At 38.1% G+C, this 26,552-nt stretch overlaps 2 protein-coding genes across 6 annotated transcripts in view; one reads left to right on the top strand and one right to left on the bottom strand.

Annotated features, from left to right (window-relative positions):
• The window catches only part of macrod1 (mono-ADP ribosylhydrolase 1), a 181,108-nt gene that overhangs the window by 53,423 nt on the left and 101,133 nt on the right, over positions 1 to 26,552 (top strand). The window lies entirely within an intron of this gene.
• flrt1b (fibronectin leucine rich transmembrane protein 1b) overlaps positions 1 to 26,552 on the bottom strand; it is a 54,786-nt gene that overhangs the window by 25,720 nt on the left and 2,514 nt on the right. The window contains exon 1 of one of the 3 annotated variants that reach the window (XM_032554725.1): positions 20,804 to 21,861. The exons of the other annotated variants lie outside the window; for them this stretch is intronic. The gene's annotated coding sequence lies outside the window, so the exon portion shown is untranslated. Of the gene's footprint in view, positions 1 to 20,803; positions 21,862 to 26,552 lie in introns of those variants that run through there. 3 annotated transcript variants of the gene reach the window in all.

Consider the following 26,552-nt stretch of genomic DNA (forward strand, 5'->3'; position numbering starts at 1 on the left):
ATTTCTTTACCACTGTCTTCACCTACTGTATGGAAACTTATTTCCTTATATATTACCTCGCTGCTAGAAATAGGCTGCCACTGGGAGCCCTACATCTGCTGTCTCTGTGCCACAGCTCAGAGCTTGCATATTAAAATTTCAGATAAACAAGATTAAAATCTTCATATCCTCTTCTTATGCTGCGTCTTGGTGCTTTCGGTCTTCACAGGTACGTTTCTATACAGATTCTCAAAAAATCAACCAAGAGACATTTTGATCTTCTATTAATGTGTAGTCAGGGTGGATTCACTCAGGTGACTTAAAACTGCCGGTAATTCTTTTGCCAGAACTGTCAGTGAAAAAATAGATCAAATGCTAAAAAAAACATTTGTTGGACCATAAATTTTTAAATAACACTAAACTATTAAAAAATATTTTGAATGCAAGGCATGAAATAAATAATAAATTAATAATTTTCATCTTTCCAGATGTCAACGACCCACTTTATGAGTTACTGACTTTATAGTTTCCTACTGTTGTCTGTTTCAGGATTTTATAAAAAAGAAATGTTTCCATGCGTGACCATCCATATATCTTGCGAAATGGATTGAGACTAGATGAGATTTTATCATTATCTTTTGGACAAACAACACTCCCTTTTATTTTTTTCTACAAATAGAGTGACAGGTTTAAAAAATAACAAACTTTGTTTTTAAAGCATATCAGTATAGTAACCTAGTTCAGGTTTGACTCTTCTATATAATTTTGATTATTTATGTTGGTCTAGGTTTTAGGTGGTCCTAATGCCAAAGAAACATGGAAATTTTTCCTTTTCATGTTTTCACAAATAGAATAGCAGCTAAAGAGCTGTTATTGGACCCCCACTGATTCAGGATTCACACATTTTTCTGTGGAACTTAACTTCCAATTATTTACAAAAAATGCACTTATTTGCAGATTTTTTCATAGAGTATATTTATAATATTTGAAAGAAATGCAGCTTAGGAAGCTGAAATACCTAAGACTAATGCAAGCTGACGCTCAGTTGGCGTGCATTTACAAAGCAGCCAATCCCTGAGTGCTGTTTATTTTCCCTGGCTCTGACTTGGCTGTACCTCCAGGAGCGACGATAAGGAAGACTGTAGACGTTAGTAGAGCCAAGATGGTGTCTACTGTGCGCATTAATGTATATTAATGAGTATTTGGAAGTTTGAACTATTGTAAGTGGCATTTCAGCTGTTTGTGGGCGGCTGAAATCCCTATTCCATCATCACAGCAGTAAAAAAAAACAACTTAATTTTTACTTCAAAATAAGAGTCTTAAACATGGATTACATCCCTAACAAAGGCAACAACAAATAAAAATAACATTTTCAACAACTATATTTACACCTAAAATATCTTTTAGCCCTGAACAATTTCCTAAAATATGTATTTCTGATTTATGAGCCAACTATATTAGTATTTGGTTTTATAAACTCGAAATGCTTTCAACATATCTTAAAGATTATATTTGCTTCCTTAAAAAAAGTCCATTCCATTTCAGTGAGTAAAAGAGAAATCCCTAGGAAATGAATGATGTAAATAACATGTTTACAATAATACTCTAATGGTAAATCATATAAATTTTTGTTATTACAAACAGCAAACAGACTTCCACAAACAGAAAACAAGACAAAGACGACCTCAGGCCCTTAGAGAGCCAACAAATTCCTCAGAGACCCATCAACTCTCAAGAGGAAACTCTGGAAGAACCACAGTGTTCCTGCTTCACAGCCTGCAGGTCGTTGTGGTCGGATTTCTGTGACCCTGATGATACTTGGTAAAATGACTCTGTGAAAAGCAGCCATTTCTAGGATGGGTTTTAAGATCCACCAATCAGGCTTTTACCGACCTTCATTTTAAAGAATAGAAAATTAGTTATGATTTCTCTCTTTTTCTTTTAATATTTGACTGATCACCAGTTATAACCTATCGATGGAAAATTAGCTGATTTTTATCCCAGCCTGAAACTGCAACATGTCTAAAAACACTCCTTCATAATAGTATTAATATTTTGCAGTGATAACTTTGCACCACTTCTCTTCTAACCAATATTTTAAAGTACTTCCAGAAATAAGTGCCACCTTTGTTTCTTTCAATGCAATTTGTTTGAGTATAAATACACAAAATACTGAGCAGCATCATCCTATGAGTTACTGACCTTCCACTACAACCACCCTCAGCTAAGCCAGTCCTAAAATCATCTATGCTGTGTGTAAAGCATGGTCAGTGAAACACACTGTTTGCTCGCTGAAATCAAAAATTGATCAAGGAAACTGCAATGCGTGCATCGCTGCTAACATCTGCTCATCTGCATCTAAGTAGATTATCCAGATTTGCAGCCGGCTGCTATTGATAGTAATAATAAAAGAACACAGAACAAGCTCTTCATTGGCTCTGCATTAGAGTGCATCTGGATTGTTCCTAGTCACTTGCAATTAAAGCTACACTGTGGATGTTATATGCTTATTATACCCATTGATTTAGCTCAGAGGTGTAACATCTTGTAAGTGACTGTGATATATTGAAATTCTTCTCAGTTTCATCACATTTTGTGTGCTTTATGGGGTAAAGCTGAACTTTCTGTAGACTTTATAATTGCAAAATGTAATTTGGTCTAAAATGTCATTCTAGTTTTGCCATTTAAAACCAAGTCTCCTTGTACACGGATGCAGGAATAGGAGGCCCAGCTCAAAAACTTGCACCATTTTTTTTTTTGGAAGAATAAATGTCACAATGCTGATAAATGTCAAGACAAATGTGTTGAACACAGTCAATAATGGGTTTTTTTAACAGTATCTCAGTGATCAGTGGTTTGACACCAGTAGTCATTCTTCTAAAATAAACATCCAGGCAATGATCTTTTCTACTCCTAAAAGAATCGGTTTATTCACCCTCGCAGCCTTTTCTTCACGCTTGCATACTTTTCATTCACTTTTGACCCGTGAACTTGCACCTACTTTATCCTCCTGACACACAAACACTGTAGTTCTCTCTTCTTTGTTCTTCCAGGCAGCAACAATGATAGCAACGACATTATGCACTGTGACAACACTACCTCCCACTCTTTTTCTTGTGACACTTCACACAATCCTGGCTTCTGTCTCCCCCTTGCCTCTCCTCCATCTTCTGCCTCTCACTTTGAATTGTGTTGGGGTCAATTAGCTCTGAATTTGCTTGTAGAAAATGTTGAAATCTGCAGAATGCAGCAAGGTGCTAAGTTACATCTGTTTTAAAATGTCTTAAGATAATTTTTTCCCATATTTTATCCTCTTTAACTCTGTTGCATTTCTAGCCAAACTGTTTGATTTTCATCTTTTTTTCTTAAATTTACATCTCATTTCTCTTTATTCTTGTTTTTTTTTCCTTGCACTCCTAATATTTCTCTCTTATGGGTTAAGTAGTACTTGAGCAAGAGCAATATCCTTTTATAATACTGGCTGACATAAAAAAGACTGTATTAATTGCACATACTTGCTGTTGTACAGAATATTTAAGAAATAATTTCTATTTAAATAACTATAAAGTCTTTGTAAAAACTTATAAAGTCTATAAATAAAATATGTTAAATTCCATCAGTCATTGCATTACATACTTTTCTATCTTTTGTATCATACTTTTAAGAAAAGTATGATACATAAACACCACAAATACAGATAATTCAAATATTTACATACTGTAAAAAAAGCAACAATTCTAGAGATTTCTACTTGTGTCTGATTTTAAATTGGCCTAATTTTTAGTTAGTATTGCTAAAACTATTTCTATCTGCTAAAGACTAAAATAACAATAGCCAGAAATTTTCATTTTTTAAATTCAGAAGTTTACAATCACTAAGCTATTTTAAGCTATTTGGAAAAGTCAGATGGTGATGTCATGGCTTTGTAAACTTCTGATAGGTTAATTGCAACTTTTGAGTTAAATAGAGACACAAATGTGAGTGAATTAAGGTATTTTAAGAGACTTAGTGTTTTTTAAGGTAACACTTGAAACATGCATCTTTCTTATCTGACATCATGGAAAAATCAAAGGACATGAGCCAAGAAATTAGAAAAGAATTGTGAACCTTCACATATCTGGCTTGTTTTTGAGTACATTTTCCGATGCCTGACGGCGCCACAACCATCTGTCCAAACAATTACACGCAGGTATAAACAGCATGGGAAAGTTCAGCCTGCATGCTGTTTAGAAAGGAGACTAACATGTGTGGGTGCAAAATGTAGATAACATATCTTAAAGCCTTGTAAATATGCTTGTTAAGGCTGGTAATCCATAGTTAAATGAGTCCTAAATGAGTACTAACATGGCATCAAAGCCCACTCAGCATGGAAGAAGTCACTTTTCTGAATAGCTTAAAAAAAGACGGTTTATAATTTGCAAATGCACTCGGGGAAGTGGGGGGAAACTCAACGTTTGGTGGGATGATGACATATGACCATTGCCTCATTTGGAGAAAAAGAAACAGCTTGAAAGACTGAGAGCACCATCCTAGCTGTGAGCTACGGGGGTGGCAGCATCTCTTATTGGGGTGTTTTTCCATAGGAATGACTGGTGCTCTTCACCAGCTCCAGATGGCATTATGAGAAAATAACATCATGGGGAAATTTTAAAACATCAACCAGAAGGTTAAAGCTTGTGTTTGGTTCTTCCAAATGAATAGTGACCCTTAATATGCAGACAAGGTGCTTACAAAGTGGCATAAAGACGGGGATGTCAGTGTTTTGGAGTGACCATCAAAACACTGCGTTCTCAGTGCTAAAAAAGAGCCTGAAAACCCGACCCAGTTACATAAATTCTGTTGGGAAGAATTTGCCAAAATTCCAGCAAACTTCTACGAGAAGCTTGCTTATAGAAGGAAAACCAAAAATATTTGACCCAAGTTTCAAGGTACTGCTACCAAATTGTAAGGAGATACATGTAAACAATGGGGAAAAAATATCTTAATTTTATACATTTTATTGTTCTAGTATTTAACAAATGAAAATAATTTTCCTAAATCTACCTTCTCTAAAACAATCAATGTTTAATCTAATTAATGTCAGTCAGAGAGAGAATAAAAAAATAAAGCCTCTGGGGCTTCACCCTTTAAAATGTTCAAATCGTTTGGACTAATTACAAATGTTTGCGCAAACATTTATATGTCCGTTCTGATATTGTTTATGTAACACAGCCAATCCTTCTATCTGTGGGTGAGTTTTATTTGGGTCCCACAGCATGACGATCAAATAGAAACTTTTTCCATGAAACCCTTTCCAACCAGCCGGGTCTAGTAGATGTGTGTATTGGTGGTGTTTCTTGCTGTGTTTCTTTTCACTCCCTCTGCCCCCTTTCCACCCCCATCTCATTCCTCCGAACAGTAAAGGCAGAACAAACCTCCGACGGTGATCAGCCACTGAGAGGCAAGCGGCGCAAATGGGAAATTTCAATAGATAGGTCCTGAAACCTATTGTCAGAGAGCGAGTGAGAAGATGAAAATGGAGTGAAAGAAAGAGGCTAAGGAAGAGAGATGGAAGGAGGGGAGCGTAGACGGAGGCAGACAGGGAGACAAAGTGAGCTGTAGAGTTTTCGCCCTAGGGGGAACCGGTTTGCAAAAAAGGAACGATGTGCAGAGGAGGCAGTAAACGAGACTATGAGAGAAAACACGGCTGGAGAGGAAGAAAGTGATGGAGGAGCAGGAGGAGGAATTGGGGTTTAAATGGAGCAAAGAATCGAAAAGAGGAGCTGCGAAGAAAATCAAAAAGGACAATGCTGGGGCAGGGAGGGTTGAAGAGGCAAAGATAGGCAAAAGGAACAGAGGACACACACTGAGGGTGTTTTGCATAAACTTTTAAAACTGCTTGCAGCTCAGTTTAAATACAGCAGCTAATAATTAAAACAGCCAGACATCATGCTGTGTTCCACAGAGACAGCACACAGATTTATTTATTTTTTCTAATGCATAATCTGCGAATAAACTGCATCATCTCTCCGGGGGGTCTCTGATGGCTGAAGCCTTGCGGTGCCCACTGCCTACTCACACGAGTCCACCTCCTTCACCTGCTCACTTCGCCTAACATTACAGCACAAGTTAACAATGAGTATCCCCATCTCTACCATGAAAAAAACTTTCAGTTTTTTCCCCATCATAATAGTTACAAGACGGATTGTAAACAATTAGCTGTTTATCCCGACATGTTACTCTTGACAGGCTAGGAAAGCCCACCACAATCACATTAGCAAGAGGAAAGCTAAAAAAACCGTCTGAGATGAAAGCTTTTAGGCGGGTTGGCAGCTACTTAGGGCGGCCTGATGCAGGTTTTATTTTGAGTTTTACAGACTGACAGCCCTGAAGTTGTGAGTAAAATCCTCCAACAACACTGGAATTAATTTCTCTGCTCAGTCGTGAGCAGCAGAGCGGCGATATTAACAAGAGCATATTCGGTGGCTGTGGCGGGAGCGTCGCCTGGATCAGGTTGGCGGTGGACGAAGTGGCCTGGCTCGCGTGCGAAACAGATTTAATATCTGCCTAACACTGCTTTCTATCAGCACAGGAGGAATGCATCAAATTTATCTGCTATGAAAAAACCTGGAGAAAACTACTCAGACCTCAGCTTGGGATATAATGCACTCAGAGATGCTTTGATGCACCTCATATTTCAGCATAACACACATTTCTACAGGCAGCCCGGCGTGCATACACATCCCCCTTATGACAGTATGAGGATAAATAAGCACATTAAATATGATTGAAGGTTTTTGCAGCCTTTATTTTTCCCTCCCTTTCTTCAGCTCAGAGTGAGGTAGGAAGCAGCTACGGAGGGGGATAATTTACGGATCAGACACCTTTACACACACTCTCACCACTGCGCACAACATGCCACCAACAAGCACTCTTAGATAAGTCACTATTACTCTCGCTACGTTGGGCTCGGCACTTGTACTTTGATCGAGAATCTCTGGAGTCCTTCCTGTGGGCTTGTGAGGGAGATGACAGACAAACCATAGGCCACTTTAAATCCAGTAAGATGTGAAGCATGCAGCCTCACATCCAGCTGACAGGATCTCTACCTTTCTCCCACCAGCACTTTGTGTCCCGTTTCTATTACAGCCTGTCGCTGTTTTTCCATTTTCAGCTTAAAAAGGAAAAAAAAATCTATGAGTTCAATGTTTTAAACTAAGAAGCTATTAGTGGGAGCCTTGATTGCTGCTGATCTGTCTTCCCTCTGCTGTTTTGTTCACCTTGGTTCCTATTAATAAAACACACTCCAGAAAAGCCTCAGGGTAATTATGAAAAGTTATTAAAGCTCAAAATCAAGGCTAACACCTGCAAAAAAGTAAGTTCTTAGGAACCTTGCTACCTCAGGACAGTCACAGATATATTCACATCTGCCTTTTCACATTTTGTCACGTTGAAGTTAAAGAGAATGATGCAAAAAAAATGCAACGCAAAAAAAAAAAAAAAAAATTCTGAAGTGTGCTTTTGTATTCCCTGACTTCGTAGAACAACATGTCCATGTTACACAGCTGCAGGTTTTAGAGTCGATGTGAACTATTGTAGCTCTGGCTGTGTTTTGGAGATTTGTTGTCCTATTAGAAGTTGAAGCTGCGCCCCAGTCTCCAGTCTTTCACTGCCTTTAACAGGTTTTCTCTAGTGTTGCTGTTTATTTAGCTCCAGCTCCACTTCCATGTTTCACAGTGGGGATAATGTATTAGGACTGAAGTATAATGTGAGTTTTCCTCCAGAAATAGTGCTTTGTATTTCAGGCAAACAGAAAAATTATGACCATTGTCTTCTAAATGCTTTAGTCATTGGCTTTCTTTTTTATCCCTCTCCGAAAAAACCCTATTGGTGGATGACTTACAGCTGTCATCGTACTCTTTCACCTAAGCTATGAAACTCTCCAGCTCCTCCAAAGTTGCCTTTATCTTATCATTGCTCCTATTTATTTGCATTTATTGGTTTGTGCCAAACTCGCCCTTTTAGGATGACTAGTTAATCACTGACTCTAGGATGCTCTAAGCTCAGGATATTGCTTTATAAACAGCTGTATTTATATGAATATTATATTCCACACAGTTGGAGTCTTAATTGCAATTCAATAAGTTGTTAAACATAATTTGGTCAATCATTTGTCTCATTTAGTTTCCCACCAGAAATCAAACAATTGAGCATCTTTGAACTGTTATGTCTCATGTGAACCAGTGGCTCAAAAAGAGACGAATATGTTTTCCGTCATTGAAGTCTTGTTTTACAGGGAATGTCTTGAATGTATAGAAGTCTTATTTTAGTTTCCTTCTATTATTAGTTAATTTTTTACATATTTGTTAAATCTGTCACCAGAGGAGACAGAGGAGCTCCATTTTCTTTCAAAGATTTTATGTTTTTTACTGTCAGGACACAGTGACAGTTTTAAGAAATATGTAAAGAAAACACAAACTTTTTTTCTTTTTTAGTAAAAATTACATACTGCAGCTTTAAAGTTAGACTTCTAAAAGCCCACAGGACTGGGTTTGTGAATTAACATGTGGCTATGGGGCCTAAAGGACAATGGTAACTTTTAATAAAGGGGGTATGAAAACTTTTGCAATGCACTGTATATTTTTGTAGGTCAACCTCCCAGTCTTGCACTAGCATGCTGTCTGTTACATTTCCAGAACACAACCTTCTAATTGGTTTGCGTTGATGTAAATTTCTTTAAAACACTGTGGCAGCGTTTCTTACTCCTTGTTGCCTTGGTAGCTGTTGGTAATTTGGCATTTGTTTTTATTTAGACACTTTGTTTTGTTCCAAACGAAGTCATTTTACTTCAACAGTTGTGTCATTACTCTTAATGACTTTGGTATTTAATCCAAATGTGCTTTGCGATGTTTTGCATTCTACTTACTTTTGTTTCTTTTTCCACTATGCTCCTCCTGGAGCCATTCAAACACGCATTCTCATTGCTGAAAAAGGCGTTATCTTGAAAAAATAGCCATAGAGCAAAGAGCGTGCAGCATTTCAAGACAAACATTTAGAGGGTGGAATACTTATTTGCATTCAGCAGACACAAACACATTACACTGAACCCCCACTGCTTGTCATTAAGCAACGGGTTGGTTGAGGGAAAAACGCTGCCAGCAACACGACACAGTCGGCGCCTGTCCCCAAATTTGAAAAAAAAAAAGATTCAACAATTTTGAACATGCAAGCTCCAGATAAATTACATTCTTCACATGCCATGGCAACAGTAATTTCTGCCGCAGGCGACGCGCTCGGACTGCAACAGACAGACTTGTGGTGCAACTGGTGAGAAACAAGGGAAATATGGACAATCTGGAGCTCTTGGCGCATCACAAATATTCTCCCTCCCCCCCCCATTATAAAGAAGGACTCCAACATTAGTTTTTTTTCTTCTACTATTCTGGCTCATCTGCTATTCTCTTGTAATTCTCTAATTATAAAGTCCTACTGATGAAATCCTTCATGCCGTTTCTTTCATGTGTTGAGTAGCACACTTACAGAGCTGTAGCAGCCTACAAAGAGTACACGTTCAGAAATGACAGATCTCTTTTTCCATAAGCTCTGCATTCGTTAGTAGCTTTATAGCCTTTGCTTTTTCTATCAGCTTTTTGAGGCTTTTATAAGAGGAGAGTAAAAAAAGAACCATTTTTTTGTCACAATCGAACTTCTCCTCCGTCTTTTCTTTTATGGCTGGCTTTATTTTCTCAGTCGGCAACCATTCCTCCCACAGTAACAAGCAAAATTCATCGTAAATGTCAGTCATCGGTGATATCGTTTTCTTTAGTTATTTCTTGTTAAGCTGGAGAAGGAAAGCTGCGTAGTTTACCTGAGCTTTTTGTTAAAGTACAAAGTTTAAGATTCAGGTGAACATTTTTGCTCCTGTTGTGATAATTGGGTTTCAAATCAGTTTCCAGCAGCTAAAATGTAATGATTCATTTTTTGAATTTCTTGTTATTTAATACCTGATTAAAGTTGTATGACTTGCCATCTATTTAGAGGTCTAAATGATTACATATATGTATTTGGTTAGTATGCATAATTGAGCCATCTTTAAAGACAGATCCACAAGCAGTTGTTTGTTGGTGTAGTCCTATCCAGTGTGTGCAGAATCTGCTCATCACTCTATAGAAATTATTTTCTCATTTTACTCTAACCTAAAGTAGCTAATGTTGTTTTTTTTCAGCTCTTAATGGTGTTTAATCAAATGCAATATTCAAAGGGCTCCTGTGGGATATTTTAGGACAGGTGAGGGAATAATGCAGGCACTGTATAGTCAATCCTCCTGCTCAAATAAAAGCTCAGCTCTGACCTTTTCTCTGTGCCCCCGCTCCCACCTCAGCCTCTTCCACTCAAATACAGTAAGTCATAACGCAGTATACCATGCTCTGTTACTTGCATGTGTTCTGCGTATGTTTATGTCTGTGAATCTTAACAGCAACCTAAATTGTTCAAAACACCCTCTTGTGAAAGGCATCTCTCTGTTGACTATTTATGAAGTCTTTCTGGGACAGTCTGAAAATAAAATTTAAAAAACCAGCATTATGTTAACTATGCAGAAGCACAGTTTGCTTGTCTGGTAGACTGCAAAAAGAATGAATTAATAGTGTAAACAGACCTACAAAATAATTCCAGTCCAGATTAATCAGTTCACATGTCTCTACTGCAAGTGGATAAAATTATTTGTAATATTATTTATACTTGCCTTGCAAAAGTTTTCAAGCCCCTTAATATCCATCTTTTGTGTTAGTTACAGCTGAATGTCTTTGGATGTGTTTCTGCACATCTAGAGACTAAAACTCTTAGCCTAACATCTTTGAAAAATAGCTCAAGCTCCATCAAACTGAATGGTAACAGTCTGTGCATACCAAATTTTCAAATCTGAATCCATCTTCATTAATAGATTGAGGTCTGGACTTTGACTAGACCATTCTAACATAGGGATATGTTTTGATCTATTTCATTATAGCTCTGGCTGTGTGTTTTTCTCCTGATATGTAAACCCTCCACCAGTCTGAGGTATTTTGAAGCCTGATGAAGAAAAGCATCCACACAGCATGATGCTGCTACCACTAGATGGCGTAATCAGGGTGTGTTAGTTTTCTACAAACCATTACATTTATGCAGTTAGGCTTAAAAATGTAATTTGTGGTTTAATGTGACCAGCGCACCGTTTTCCACATTATCACTGCAGCATATTTTACCTTCTCGTCACTATTCTGTGTTGGTCAGGTTTGTGGATTTCTAGCAATAGTGACTTTGTCGACAAATTCTCCCACCTGAGGAGTGGATCTTCATAGCTCCTCAAGAGTTACCTCTAACACTCCACAATTTCATCTTTGACTTGTCTGGTGTGCTTCTTGATTTTAATACACACAAAATTTTATTTACAGGTGTACAAATTAGGGCTGGAATGATTATTTGCATTAATTGTGATGAAGTGATGGTTGAAATAATCAAAATAATCATTAACCAAGGCCAAATGCTGAAAGAGCAACATATTCAGATAAGAGGTAAACCAAAACTGTACAAAAAACATTTAAGATGGGAAAAAAAATATTTTTTTTGTTCTACCCAAAACCCCTCAAATGGTTTAGTTTAGCTTCACTTGGTTCAAACTGTAAAACTAAATAAATAAAAATTTCCTATTAAGCACCTTTTCCTATCCAATTATTAATCAGTTAATCATAAAAAATTGTTAACTGTTTATTTAAAAAGGAAATTAATTACTTGTTTGTATTTTTAATGTATTTCTAATATTGTATAAACTTAGCTTAAGAGGCAAAAAGAAAAAAATAGACTGCCAATTTTTTTTTAATCATCAGAACAATTGATTTTCAAAATAATCTTTAATTCCAGATCTAATCAGAATAAAGACGGATAAATACAAATACAGTTTCCACACTTATGTCTTCAATTGTTTTGTTTTGTCACATAAAATCCCATAAACTGAGGGCCGCTTTTGTAATATGATAAAAGCAGGAAAAGTTTACTCGGTGTTGATACTTTTGCAAGGCAGTTTTCCCCATATTACTCCAATTATTACATAATCTTGGTCCAGAAATCCTTTGAGAACAAAAACACATGTTAATGCAGGATGACAAAATAAATGAACAATTAAAGTAAACACAGGCCATCTCCAGCATGGCTGCGTGGGTTTGCTTTGATATGATGACAGACTCTGAACAGCCCACCACTCGGCATCAGTGTTACATTCAAACTCCCCGTTTTTTTTATTTTCTTTTCCAAAAGAGGTTTCCTAAGTTAGGTAAATGACCCAGAAGTATCAGTCCTGCAGCCCTGATAAGAACCGCTTGAAGTCTCTAAATGCTGAGAAAGGTGCTTCATTGCGTTCTCTGTTATCTCCTTTTGCATAGGAAATACTGGACCATCCTTTTTTAATAGAGTCAAGATAACTCCTTCCCACAGTTCCTTACGGCAGCAGCATTAAAAGTGAATCACATTGGGACTTATGTATCAGAGTCAGCACAGAAACCGCAGCAGTGCATTCGAAGACAGAAAGGGTTACTGGGTTACTATATGTGAGTGGATGTGTTTTATAAGTCAGCATGGCTGAAACGATGAAGAGACTTCTACCTTTTAGAAACGCAACAATTATCTCAGCGATATCCCAACACTAAATGACATCGCTTCAGTAAGAATGAAGTGCACGTCGTGTTTTTAGTTTCTGTTTTCATTCTGGAGCATTCATCATGGCAGACCTGCTGCAAAACGAGTTAATGCACAGCGTGGTGGAAGTGCAATTGAGTTGTCTTTGCACAGGAAGTTGTGTTTATGAATTCTCCTTCATATCTTCTCTTGATCTCGATGTTTTCTGGGTCAAGTGAAAATACTTCAAAAAACACTTTACGTTTGATCGATTACTCAAAAGGTCTGTCTTACCACTTTCTGTACTTTTCACAGATTTCTACTAAAAACGTTGGGAGTTTATAGAGAAAGAGACTGCATATAAACTTATTCTCACAAGTGCACCCACCCCTGTTAAAGTATAATTTTACATATACTGTAAATTCAGCACAACTTAGATTAGACAAATCTGTTAGGAGATGTTAAACATCAAAAATCAAAAGATGCACTAATGTGGTTAAAATATTTTTTATTGAACCTCCTTTTGATTCAATGTCAGCATCAGATTTGAGGATGTCTCTGGTCCACAGCCCTCACCGACCATGATGCTGCCACCACCGTGTCGATTGTATGTGATCCTACTTACAAACTAGAAGTTTTATGGCTGAACTTTTCTGGGTAATCAGGTTTACTGTATCTGGTGTTGGACATGTACCAAGAAAACAGAAGGAACTAAAGCAAGAAAGTACTAGTTCAACATTTTCTTTTGTAGCACAGTATTAGCGGTGCATCGATTACAGTTTTCTGACCGATTACCAATCTTTAAAATGTCCACCACTTCACATTTTGGCAGGCTTGTCACACCAGACACTGTACTTAAGTCATAAGGTTAGAATACACCTTAAATTTTCAAATATTATTTTATTGAAAATCATTATGAGCAATACCCATAAAATTATACATTTTTCAGATTATGCTTACAATTATTTAATGCATTCTCATTTTATTAAATCATAAAAACCCTGACTTTAACTAAGGACGTGTACATTTCTGCGAGCTGTTGTACTACCATTCATCTGGGATAAAATGACTTCTGTTCATTTATTTTATTTTATTTTTTTGTCAGGAGGCTATATAAACATGGCCAGCTTTGTTAAAGTAATAATCCAGTTCCAAGTTTTATCATTGGAAAAACAAACGAACAAAAAGTGTGTGAAAAACCCACATAAGTGGAACAGATTGTTTTTGCAGATTGCCTGCACTCACCCTCCTTCCAGAGCGTTTGCATTAATGCTAATTAGGACGACTGTAGGAAAATAACTGAGTGTTGCTTTGAATGTCGCAGCTGCAAGGAATTGTGGGGCAGGTTTATCTGCATAAAGTAGGTCCAGTGAATCCAATGTTAATGCAAATATAAAAGGAAGCACTAGAACTCCTTTCTTTGAAGTACTTTATTTGCCTCTGTTGCTCCTCTCAGGTAACACCTTTTTTTAAATTCTTGAACTTGTCAGCTTGGGCAGCAAAAAAGATGAAATGTGCATATGGAACTGCCTCAGATTTACAGGATCAAAATCTTCTTCAAAGCAAATTGACAAAATTCTTTGGAAAGGCTCTTTTAGGTTAAAAATGAATCAGCAGGTTGAAGGATTACCTAACAGTAGGCTGTCAGTCGCACACTCAAAGCGATTCTTTGAAACATTCAGCAGCTATGATTAATTCATTTGCATACTGAGATTCAGTTTGAATCCAGGCAGAATGAAGATAATGAGCATGTTAATCAGCTTGTCCTGGTTTTGTACCAGCGCAGAGTTCAGTATGTACCTTTAATTATGGGTTTGGGTTGTGAATATTTTTCTATTGAAAACGGCCTTTCACAAGCTGACATTATCATATAAAATGTCAGAAATTCGTCCAATTAAGTTTGGAGTGTTTTCCTGATATGTAATGTTTTTGGAGACAGGAGAGCCACAGCTATGTAATTTCAGCATGAAGTAAAAAGATAATTTTGTTTTTTCATCTCAGGTTGTCTTGTTGGAAAAGATAATTGAAAATGTAGACCAGGACAATTTGGAGCTTTTTACAGAAATGACTAAGATAACATTGTCTGAAATAAATAAAGCCTCAGTAAAGTTGTTGCAGCTGAGAGACAACCTGCAGACGCAGTGCCAAAACTTTACGAGCCTCTCTTCCTCAGTTCTGATCTATGATGTGTGGCGTACAGATAAACAATAACAGATCCTTCTGGCTGCCTTTGTTTGGCTCACAGGGTGACATTCCTTTGCACTCCAACAGCCCTGCCAAGTGTAAATGCGACACCCCATAAATTGGATCATTAAACAGATACAGATCACATGTTAACATCAGGTGTAAATGAGCTTGTGTCATTTAGTGGGTCTGTTTCTCTGTCTTTTTGCTGAAGTTTCCTTTATTCTGTTTCTGCTGGCTTACAGCACTAACTGCATGAGAAAAACAACGAGGCTTCTGGGAAATTACCCTAATCTACACAATTTACTTTCTCTGAATGTTCCATCCATCCATCCATCCATCCATCCATCCATCAATAAACCTTCTGTCCATCTTTCTATCTTCCTGATTCCATCCATCTATTCATCCATCTGTCATGGATCGATGGTTTTTACAGGTTTCTGTTTCTGATCTCGTTGGATATTTCACCAGTAAGTTCAGAAAAAGTCCTTTGCTGGTATTTATATTTTAGGCTGAAAGTTCTACTCATTTTTATGTTGGGATAATTCGGAGTTTGGGCATGAAAAATGTGTAGGACGGCTGGGCTTACCAAACTGTAGCAAAGCAGATATTTCTGCAGCTCAAACTGTACAGCTGTATTTGGGTTATAATATAAAACACCGCAGATAATATGTGTACATCATATTTACACTAGTTTGAAGTTTAATTAAGTTCAACAACAAGCTCAGCTTGAGTAATTGACTGATTATAGATTTAATCACTGTCACCGTGAATGTTTACATCTAAAGGAGCTTTGTCTTCCCAAGTCTTAGTGGAGGATAATAAAGTGAGCCCTAATATACTTCACTTTAAATCAGGAAGGCAGTTCTCTCTCTGTCTGAGTGGCTCTAAAGCTGCTCAGAGTGCAGTTATGAAATCATTGTTTCGGGGGCGGGTTAAACTCCAAATCTGGCTACAAGTGCAGCATTTCCCACACACAAGCTTTAATAAGGTGGGGTACCTGGACACACTAATGCACAGGTATATCTGGAGGTCCAAATATAGTCGGCACTCCCAGCCTACACGGCTCTTTTTTAGATTGTTCTGGTTGTTGAATACGATGCACACTCCTACCTCATAATATTGCAGTCTGTCATTAAAGCTTGTGCTTCACCAATTTACTTCATGCATTTTTCAGCTTTACACAATAGAATAAAAAATAATAAAGCAAAAACTAAACCGGCATGAACAGCTCGAATGTTTCTCATTTGTTCCAGCTGGTAATTGATTTGGACTGGAACCAGCTCCATAATTGAGTCATTAATAAAAGGAAATGTTCGGAGCATGCCAAAGGAATTACTGTAAGTATTGTTGCTTAGTTAAATTCTTGTCCCGGTTTCATATTCTCTCTTGCATACATTTTTAGTTATGAAACATTGATGCCAGAATGTCATGAGTAATATAAACAAAGTTGAGTGTATTATTTAAAAGTGGTGTACAGTCAATCAGTCTCCACTTTTAATAGGCGTAAGTAAGATGCATATTGAGGTCATAGAGATGATGAGGGTCGTATTTTGTAAAATAATAAATCAGTAGATGAGCAGAGTCAGAAATCAATCAGGTCGGTGTATTAGATAGGAGGGTGAAAGTGCCTGAGGAGAGCAGACATATTACTTAGATACATGAAGCACAGCGCAGCCACAGGGAGGTGACCCAGTGCTCTTGAACATGAACATGCAATCACACACTGGTAAACCGAACAAACCGCCACCAGGGAAGATGCCCTCTCTGCTGATGAAAAGTGCGGAGGAGTTGGAACCTCGAGTCATGCAGCTGGGAATTTACATTAAAGCATACAGAATAGATTGACTGATTTTATAGAGTGAGTAAGAACAGTTTCCTGTACATCATACTGCAGGAAACACAAATTACTGTTTTAAAAGGACATCCCATGTACACAATGTATGGAGAAGGTTCCCACAGTTTAGAGCCTTATAGATCCCTGTTTTGATTTGCTCTACTTTGACGAACATCCAACAAGCTCACAGAAAAATAAAGGCCCGGCGCCGCACAGGATTAGTGGAAACACTTGCATATTACCATGCAGAGAGAAACCTTTTCCTTTTTGTGTAAAGCAGAATACAAGAGGGAGACTGAGTCATGTTCACAACAATACGAACCATCCTTAAAACAAAACCCACTCACCGAGGAACCTATTAACATGGATTCATATAATAGAAGTTCTTCAACGTTTCTTGAAACTTGTATAGAAATATATTGGGTACAACTTTCTGATGCTGGATTGGACCCTCTTTTGTCTTCAAATTTTCATATTCATCAAGATCCCAGAACCTTACCTCTGAGATTCTGGGTTCATATTTACATGATGGCATCTAAAAGTTGCTGCAAATTGGTTTGCTGCACATTCACAAGAATCTCCTCCACAACCCAAAGCTGCTCTGCTGTATTGACAGATGGTGAGAGTGGAAGCCGCTGGAGTCTGGAAAACCGCTAAATATATCAACAAAGTTTATAAGTAAGTAACAGTACTTCTCTCGTTCTGACCACAGCCCTGATTACCCCCTCCGCTCAATCCCCACACTTGGCCTCGCCTTTCAGCATCTCTTGGCTCAGCTCACTTTGTGAAAATTTTCCAAAAATTTGTTACACTCAAAGTAATCAGTGTGAGACTATTAGGGCTGCTGGAGGTAGCCATCAGAAGAGCACTATAGCAACAAACCCATTGATAAAAGGCAGGATAGATCGATGCCTTCTTATTTATTTCTATTCTGACCCTGTCCATGAAGGCATTTTCGTCCTCACAGCACATCTCACTGGATTTTTTTTCCTTTTTGAATCACTCCCTAATAACTTCAAGAAATGGTGTTGTATGAAAATCTCAGTAGATCAACTGTTTCTGAAATAAATTCACCCATGCAGCTTTCAAACTCACTTCAATCCCCTTTGAACCCAATTCTGACCATTGGCTTAAACTTTAGCAAGTCCTCTTGACCATGTCTCAATGGCTACACACTCCCACCATCATTAAGGCGTTCTGCTAAAGTAAACTGAACTGCGCTGCAGTACCAGCTCTCCAGTTTTGCGCTACGGTCGTTCAACGACAAGGCCCCTCTTTAATCTGGTTTGGCCTTTTACAAGGCAATCACTCAAGATCGCCACATCCTGCTTTGTATACCTAAATACAGAAAGCCTTACATACCCTGAGCCTCTATGAATACCTTTCTATTGAACTGAGAGGTAGCAGAGGTCAACCCTTACCTTGCCTGCTTCAGTCCAGCTAACAAAGAGAAACAGTTTTGTGAAAAAGGCTTCATGTAGTGTTCTGCATTGGAGGTTTGGCCATTTCTGTCCTTCATCATTTTGTACCTGTGCACATTTGGTCAGGCACATCTACTGCGAGATGTTTTATACCAACCATGCAGCAATTTATGCCAGCAATGGCAACATTTCATAGTCTGTTTGACAGATAAAAATTTTAAGCAGCAGCTCCAAATAATGTTAGTTCAGGGGTCTGCAACCTGCAGCCACAAGTGGTTCTGTGGAACTTTTGCAAGGACTCTTAATAACTTTGACAAAAATGATAAAGAACCAACTGTCTTTAAATATGGGTGCAACAAAAGTGCAAGTTTAAGCAGTTTTTCCATGTTTCCACGGAACAATTGCATTGAATTTCCACAACAGAATTACACTCCTTGCTTTTTCACATAGAGTAACATCACACAGACGAAAATGAAACCATGTACAGTCACAACATACAGCATTATTAAAATAACATTGAACTAATGATAAATAATTAATTGTACTCTACGCTGTCTCCAAATTAAACAAAGATGCATAAGAAAAATAAATTGATACATAAGAATCATCATATTTAACACAAGGAGGTTGGTACTACACTGCAATGCACTGGTACAAAGTGCAGGTATTGACAAAATGATCAAAACATAACAACTGATCAGCACATAAAACTTGTAAAGTGGACTGTTCTCTGTTTATCTCCCCCACAGCTTCTCTGCCTTTTATTAACACCCAAATCTCAACCGATTGATCTACCACGTTTTTATTTTGGTCTGTATACAATTTGTAGCAGTGCTTTAGTAGTTTAATAGAAAAACTGCTGGGATTTACCCTCATTTTCACCTTGTTTTACATCATCACAATGCCACCACTCTCACTGAGCTTTAGGATTTTGATCAATAAAATCAACAGATGGGGCGTAAATGACAATGAAGTCCATTCAGGTGTCCAAATAGATTATATATTTCTAGCAATTAGACTTTGAATATGTGGCGCCGTAAATATTATACCTAACAGATATTGGATCCAAGTAGTTCTTTACAATTTGGACATGAGATGATGAATGCATCAGTAGTGCTTTTGTCCCATTTACCATTTCTGAGTTTATCCAAACAACACTGTTAAGGATGTTTTTGAGCTATAAAAATATTTTGTTTCCAATAAATCTCAATCTCATTTTGTCTAGCCATGCCAGTAGAGAATATGCACACGAAGTGAGCAGGGATGATCTAAAATGCAGTTTTTCTTGTAAACGGTTGCAGCCTGTTGAGCTTCTGCTTGTAACACAGAGCCCTCTGATCATATTTTAATGCTGTATTTTATTGCCCGCAGTCAGCGTTTGCATCCTGATTGCAGAGCTGCACAAGTCAACGGTACAAGACGAAGGGCTGATTAAAAGACCAGATTAATCTGTCAGGAGTAATTCTTGGAGTTCAATTAGGGCCTACAAAAGCGTTAACAGCAGGCGCATGCTGTGCAGAACAAGTCCGCATTTACATATCCTTTAGCACCAAGTGCATTTAAAAACTTGCCGCTGGCTCAGTTCATCCTGCAGGATTTTAGAGACAAAAGTGTCTATTCCTCTTTCCGGGGTTTATTTCAAAATTTTGTCTCGCAATTTCACAATTTCTAAAAGGCTTATTGTGTTTTTTTCCTCCTTCTTTTTCCCCCCCTTCCCACCCCCTCTTGGTTTAATAGGTTTCAAAGTGAGAGTTATATAAGCAGCTCTCCCCTCTTGCTTTCGGATGGATGAATAAGAGGAGATCAAAAGGGAGGCGATAAAGAAAGAGTGTCTGCTGCCTTCTCTTCGTCTTTATTCCTGCCACATTCTGCCATGGCAGTTCCCTCTAACTACACGACTTGGCCTGGATTCCCTTTTTCTCTTCTGTCTCTCTCTAGGACATTACACTTTAATCTCGTGTTCTCTGCTGCTCTCTGTCTCCTTCTGTCTTTCCCGTCTTTTTGGCTTCTCTGCATCCATCCATGCATGCATCCATCATCCATCCATCTCTTTATGTATCTAATCCCATGTTCTCTACATCTTTGGCCCTGAGAATATTATTCTAATCTGCAGGCTTGGTGTGATGTACGACTACAGTAATCCCTCACATGTATTTACAGTGCATCTGTGTGAGTGCGTGCGTTTGCGCATATATCTTTGCATCCAGCAGGAGATTTTCGACGGGTTTAGTGCAAAGAGTGTGTGTATTTTTTGTTTGTTTCTGTGTGTGGTTTTAGTCCAGCTTGTGTCCTACTCAAAGTGAAGCTGCAAAGCACATCTGTTGGCGCACAAGTGACAGATTAAAAGGAGGGCTTCTTTTTCTCATGCAAAGGCACACACATGATGGAGAATGACCGCATGCAATTATACTCTGATTAAAAACACACACATCGCTGCTCCTGTGAAGGATGGAGACGGGCAAGAATGTGCAAGAGGGGATTCTTTTTTTTCTTTACAATTTATAATCCTCTTCTTTAATCTCGCTCTGGTTGAAACTCTTTTAAATGTTGCAGGTAAAATCTACAACTTTTCCCCCCCTACATTTTGATGCGTAAAAGCGCTTCTACGACACGACTGCACACAATACCAACCAGCGCACATACATGCAGAAGCACACCGAGCACTGACAGTCCCCACAACCCTGCATATCCGTAATGGGACCGACTCTTTTTCCCTCCACAAACGCACAGTCATCAACATGGCATAGATCCATACCTTGTGACCCTCTCCTGCTCGCGTCCAGCGGGGCGTCCCTTCCTATATTATCCTCTCCGGTTAGCAGGTACTACAGCAGGTTCAACAGCTTCTACAGCGGGACGAAGGAGGGTGAATCTGCCCGCACCGAAGCTCCGCGACGAGCACTAACTCCCACCCCGCGGTTTTACTCTGCGCTCTGTAGTGGGTTAATACGAGTGGGGGAAGCGTGTGTGTGCGTGGGATTTAGAGAGAGCAGTGGGTGTAAAGCTCCCCCCCGCGTCCTTTTTTTTTACATCCCGGTTTTCCCGTTGTTTGCGCTCAATGCGCACCGCTCAGGTGCCATCTGCGTCAAGTTCGTCAACTCAAAGGGAAGACGCTGAAGTTGGAATCTGATTCGACGTTTGACTAAAGGGCCATTCCACTGAATTTAATAACTCCGGACAACAATTTGCCCCGGTTCAGTTTAAAATATGTTTGATTTGGATGGTTGTGAATTCTTAAAGTGTTGGGAAAATACTTGGGTGAAACTTTGTGTTCAGTTTGTAAAAATTCACTCTTTTTGTGTTCTAGCTTGAATTAAGCCTGGCCAGCTTTGTTTTTGTCCATTTTATAAGTTTTCACAAAGCAATAGAGGTTTCCAGATTACTGTGTGCTATAGAATAAAAAAAATTATAATTTTTTTGCAGGTTTGCCCTTTTGTTGGGTAGCTTTTATCATGAATCAAATATAAAATGTTGAAACTGGTCAATAGAGCATAAAATATGTTTTTTTTATTATCCCAACACAAATACATCTTAAATCATAAACTGTACATTGTCCAATTTGTCTAAAATAATTGTAGCCTTGTTTTTACTCTAAGTGTTGAAGTTTTTATCATGTACCCCCAAAAATGCCTAAAATATTTCAGATTTTGCTTTCCAAATTGAATAATGATTTCATATCTGACAGATAAATCAGTGCCTATTTGAATTGTTCTTATGACGGGCCCCATGTAAGAGGGTTTATGGCCAGAAAACTGTCCAAATCTAAAAAGAACAAACAACAAACAGACAAACAAACAAAACAAGTTATGTTTCTCCAGTTTTTAGCCATCTAGGTGGGCTTTTTAAAATGGACGCCATCTTAAGCTTAAAAGAAAGATAAAGATCACCTATACTGATGTAATAAAGGTTTTACAAATCCAAAATTGTCTGTCATTCAAGTTATTACATCCAATAAGCTGGATCAGGTGTTTTGTGGCTTGTAGCTTAAAAATAGATATAAAAGTTTTCACAAACTGAACAAAGGATAAAACTATTTTTTTGTTGTTAAAGCTGTAATCAGTGTTGACTGGTTCTCCCCATGTTTGGACTTTCTATGTTGTGTAGTTGCATTGAGGTGGACGCTATCATAGGTGGCCTCAGGTAAATGATTGGCAGTGATTTCATCCCGGTTTGATCTGCCTGTAGTGTGTTTTTTTCAAAATGGACTCTGTGTATTATGGCGAAGAAGCTAAGAAAAGCATTGGCATCACACTTTTTTCATAGATGGAATAAAGTATTCACAAATGACGTTTCACAGACTAATCCAGTCCAGTTTGACTATTTTTCATTTGGAGCTAAAACAAATCAAAGGACGTCCAGAGTCGTGTGCCTGCGGAATAGCCCTTTAACGAGGTACCCAGTGGGAGCCTACAGATCAGATGCTAACTTCAACACAGTCTTTTGAAAACAGCTTTTGACATGACATTAATGCCTCATATTCCCCCCCTCCACACCTTTCCCCTCTCCTCAGAGGTCTGAGTGATGAACACCGACAATAAAGGAGCAACTAATCTCCGATTCCAGCTCGGTTTATCCCCCGAAGTCTCCAGTCCTTTTTCATAAAGCCGGCGTGTTTAGCAACAGCTTGACAGGTGTCGCCTCCAGCGCACCTTCTACCCTCCTCCTCCTCCTCCTCCTCCTCCTCTTTGTCCCGGGTGGAGGCTGGTTTCTGTCCCGGTGAGTGAGCTCTATAGGGGCCGCTCTTTACAGCGGCTCTTTGAGCTCTGTTACAGGGTTCAGCAGGTCGTCATGGTCCGACAACTCCTGACAACGAGCTGCGCAAAAAGAGTGACAGGTGCGCACCCATAGCTGCTGCCCCGTGAAAGTTTATTCACGCCCCTTCAACTTTTCCAACGTTACAATTCCAGTATTTAATGTTTTTTTATTGGGATTTGTCTGTTAGACCAACACAAAGTTGTGAGTATAATTACAAACAACAAAACTGCTGCCTAGCTGCTTGTGGGTGTCTACCAGTTTTGTTCATTTAGAGATTAGATTTGGTTCTACTACTAAATAGCTCAAGTTCAGTCATGTTGGATGTAGAGCGACTCTTGAGTTCTGTGTGCGGATTTAACATTTGCTTTGGGTTATTTATCAGGTTTTCTTCCAGTATTGTGTAGTAGTTAACTCAGTCTATCTTTCACCACCACTACTATTTCTAATGGTGGGCATGTTGTTTTCAGGGTGGTTGACATAAAATCCAAATAAAATGCATCAAGTTTTGTGGTTTTAAATGGGAAAATGTTCAAAAGTTCACACAAATACATTTGAAAGGTGCTGTGTGCCAACAACAAGCCACAGGTCTAAAAATATCAGTGTTTGTCAATGAATAATACATTGTTGGTGCATGCAGGACTGCCCAGCCAGAAGCCTGTTGCTCAATGGAGAAAGTGATCAGAGTTGATGTTTTCATGTTTCTTTTTATCCTAACACTCACAAAAAGTTGGTGGCTTTAAACATTTAGTTTACACTTTAGTTTATGGACTAAAGTTTGATCAATACACTTATTTTTTTTAAAAAGTAAGCTTAGTAAAATTGATTAATTATTTAATCAACTCATTAGTATGACAGTCTTGTTTGATATTTGATATTAATTTAATAATAAAACCAAATTACCTTGGGTTCTAAACACAGCTATAGCTATTTGGCTGGTGTTGTGCTTCCCTGTCCAATCAACTTAAGTAATAAAGATTGTGTCAAATGTACTTTTGAGTTCAGAATCACCGACATGAGTTATACATTCATTGTTCTAATTTTGTTCAAAATCAGCAGAAAACTAAATTACAAACAAATCTTTCCACAGGTGTGTAAGCCGTTTTTTACTTTCGTTCCGAAGGTTACAATGCTTGATTTACTTGTAACATATTTCTGGCTCGCATAATTCTCTATTAATTTATAAAGCGGCCATTTTTTAATTTAAACATGCTGGCTAAAGAACACAAAGTCACGTTCACACGCTTCACGTTGTCATTATCAGACTTGGCGGTCAAAGACAAGGTTCCTCTAGGCCTTATAACTCGGAGTCAACGCTGGTTAAATTGATATTGATGCGTTTTAATTCAGTCTTCGTGACCAATGATTTTTATTTGCCTTAGAGGCACACCTCACAATTAATTACCATTTATTACCTTTGGGCTGAAGAGTCATGGCGGCTCAGCCCCTTCGAATGCTGCAAACACAGCAACAATCAAATCAGCTTTTGCTGGCAGATTTTTCGCCAACCAGACCTGGGCGCAAACACGGGGACTCCCTCGTAATCTCCTGTTGTGCACAGATGTACGCAACTGCAGCCGCTTTGCACACAGTGACAACTGTAGAGGGACCGTGTGGCCCCTGGGGGCCTGGGTGCAGGTGCTGCTGCTGCACCACCAGCACCCTCTGGCGCTTGTCCAAAGATGGCCTCCAAGGACTCAGTCTGAATCATTTTAAAAGCCTGCTATACTAGGCTTCTTGGCCACAGTAACAACGTTATCTACTACTCCGTCTTTGAACTTTAAATCACAGATAACGCCCTTTTCTCACACGATCCTGCTCAGTCTCTATTCAAATGATCTCATACATACACTTTATGTTGCATTATTGCTCTGCTCTGTATCCTATCTCATCCACTGACACATGCTTATATATATCTGATATACTCAATGAGGCAATACTGCCTGATTTGTCGTTATCGTTCCACGGCTCAAATTATAATGTGCAGCTTGACCCATTTTGTATCATAATGCGAGACGCTGACATGAACGCCCGAGGTGCCGCACCGTATAATGCAATTTTATCCAAGCTGTGCTTAAAAAAAAGGTTATTATAGTCAGCTTCTCTTAGGATTGCATCAGCAAGATTTTTCTTCATGTCTGTCGTCTCATGCGTGCCACTGAAGAACATCAAGTATAGTAAGTTGGATTTATTGCATGCTGCAGAAAATATTTGCATCTTTTGGTGGAAGTAGCTTGGAAATAGCCAAGTTCATTTTAGGTTTATGTATATTTCTTTAATTTTGTTTTATGAATATCTTCATGACAAATAGAAGTATTTTCTTTGTAGGTATTATTAGTGCGTCTGTGGTAAATTACTGTAATTTATGGTGTAGTTATACCTTATAGTGTCTATTTAACAGCCCTGCAAAGGCAATTACTGTCTTAAGTAAAAGTAGGTTAAAGCTTTAACTCTGTAAGGAGAAAGCACCTTTATTGTAGTATTTATTTAATTCAGAATTTACAAGCCAGCTGATGTGTAGCATATTTTTAGGCTCACAAAGTCGACCCAAAACAAATCGCCTCTTGGAAAATAATCTAAACAGTCAACATAGATATGCATTTAACGACAGAGATGGTCCTCAGTCTTATGGTATTGACTTTCTTTTGAGACATTAACACATTAACACTGTTACAGATACTTGTTATGCTGTAAAATGGCCTCATACTCCATTAGATGTGGTGTTTTCAGAGGTTGAGAGGGATTCAGGGGAATGTCTCTGTGGTTTCTGGTCAGCTGAGTGTGTAATGGTTCAGGCTGTATCACAACAATGTTCTTTTTTAGTTCGACATCCTAAAGCAGCTCACTTCTCCTGCAGAAACTGTCAGAACTGACAGCTTGTACTGGATTAAGGCTCTATGATGGGATTTGCAGAGTATCTTTTAAGAATGCTCAGCAGAAAGTTTTGTTTAAGTGATGGAGATGGGCTTTACGTTTGACTTGGTTGCTCAAACTCAATTTGTTAGCACCACAAGACTTTGTCAAACTAAAGAAAAACAGAGATGATTTGCCTTCATATGCATTAGACGTGTCAGTTTTATCTAATGAGCTAAGATGGTGCTTAGTTCTGGTCTTGGGTGTTATCTGAATGTCCTGAATTAGGGTTAACATTTCTGTGTTCATATAAGTCTTCAGTGCAACGCTGAGTGCTTTGGGCCTTTAGAACAATTAATTGAAAACTGATATATGGATGCTGCTTCAAGTGCAAAGCTGCCTAAAAGCTAATTTGTTTTACTGCCATGCCTTCAGGAAGTACAAGAAAAACCCACTTTCAAAATAAAAGGCCATAGATGTTAAAAACTAAACCTGACACTAAACCAAAGCTGGTTCAATAATTGTTGCAGCAGTTATTTAAAAGTAACCCTGTGTGCAACTTTTCTACAACAAAATATACATTTAGAAATGACAAATAATTAAATATTTATTCAATATGTTATTTAGTATCAACTGAAAAAAGCAATAAAAAAATTTAATGTTTCAATAAATGCTAGTGTTATTACATTTTAAACATTATTCCAAGCAAATAAATTAACAATATGTTGAAAATTTTGCTACAAAAACTAAATTTGAGTTTTGATTAAAAAAAAACTTTCACAGTAATTGTACTTTGCTTTGAGGCTCTTCCGGTATCTTCATTTCTATTATGCACTACTTTAATTTACATTTTAACATTCCTTTCTTTTCATCAAAGCTTAGACGTTTTGGTTGTTTTA

The sequence above is a fragment of the Xiphophorus hellerii genome, chromosome 23, assembly GCF_003331165.1.
Source record: "Xiphophorus hellerii strain 12219 chromosome 23, Xiphophorus_hellerii-4.1, whole genome shotgun sequence".
In the NCBI taxonomy this organism is placed as follows: Eukaryota; Metazoa; Chordata; class Actinopteri; order Cyprinodontiformes; family Poeciliidae; genus Xiphophorus; species Xiphophorus hellerii.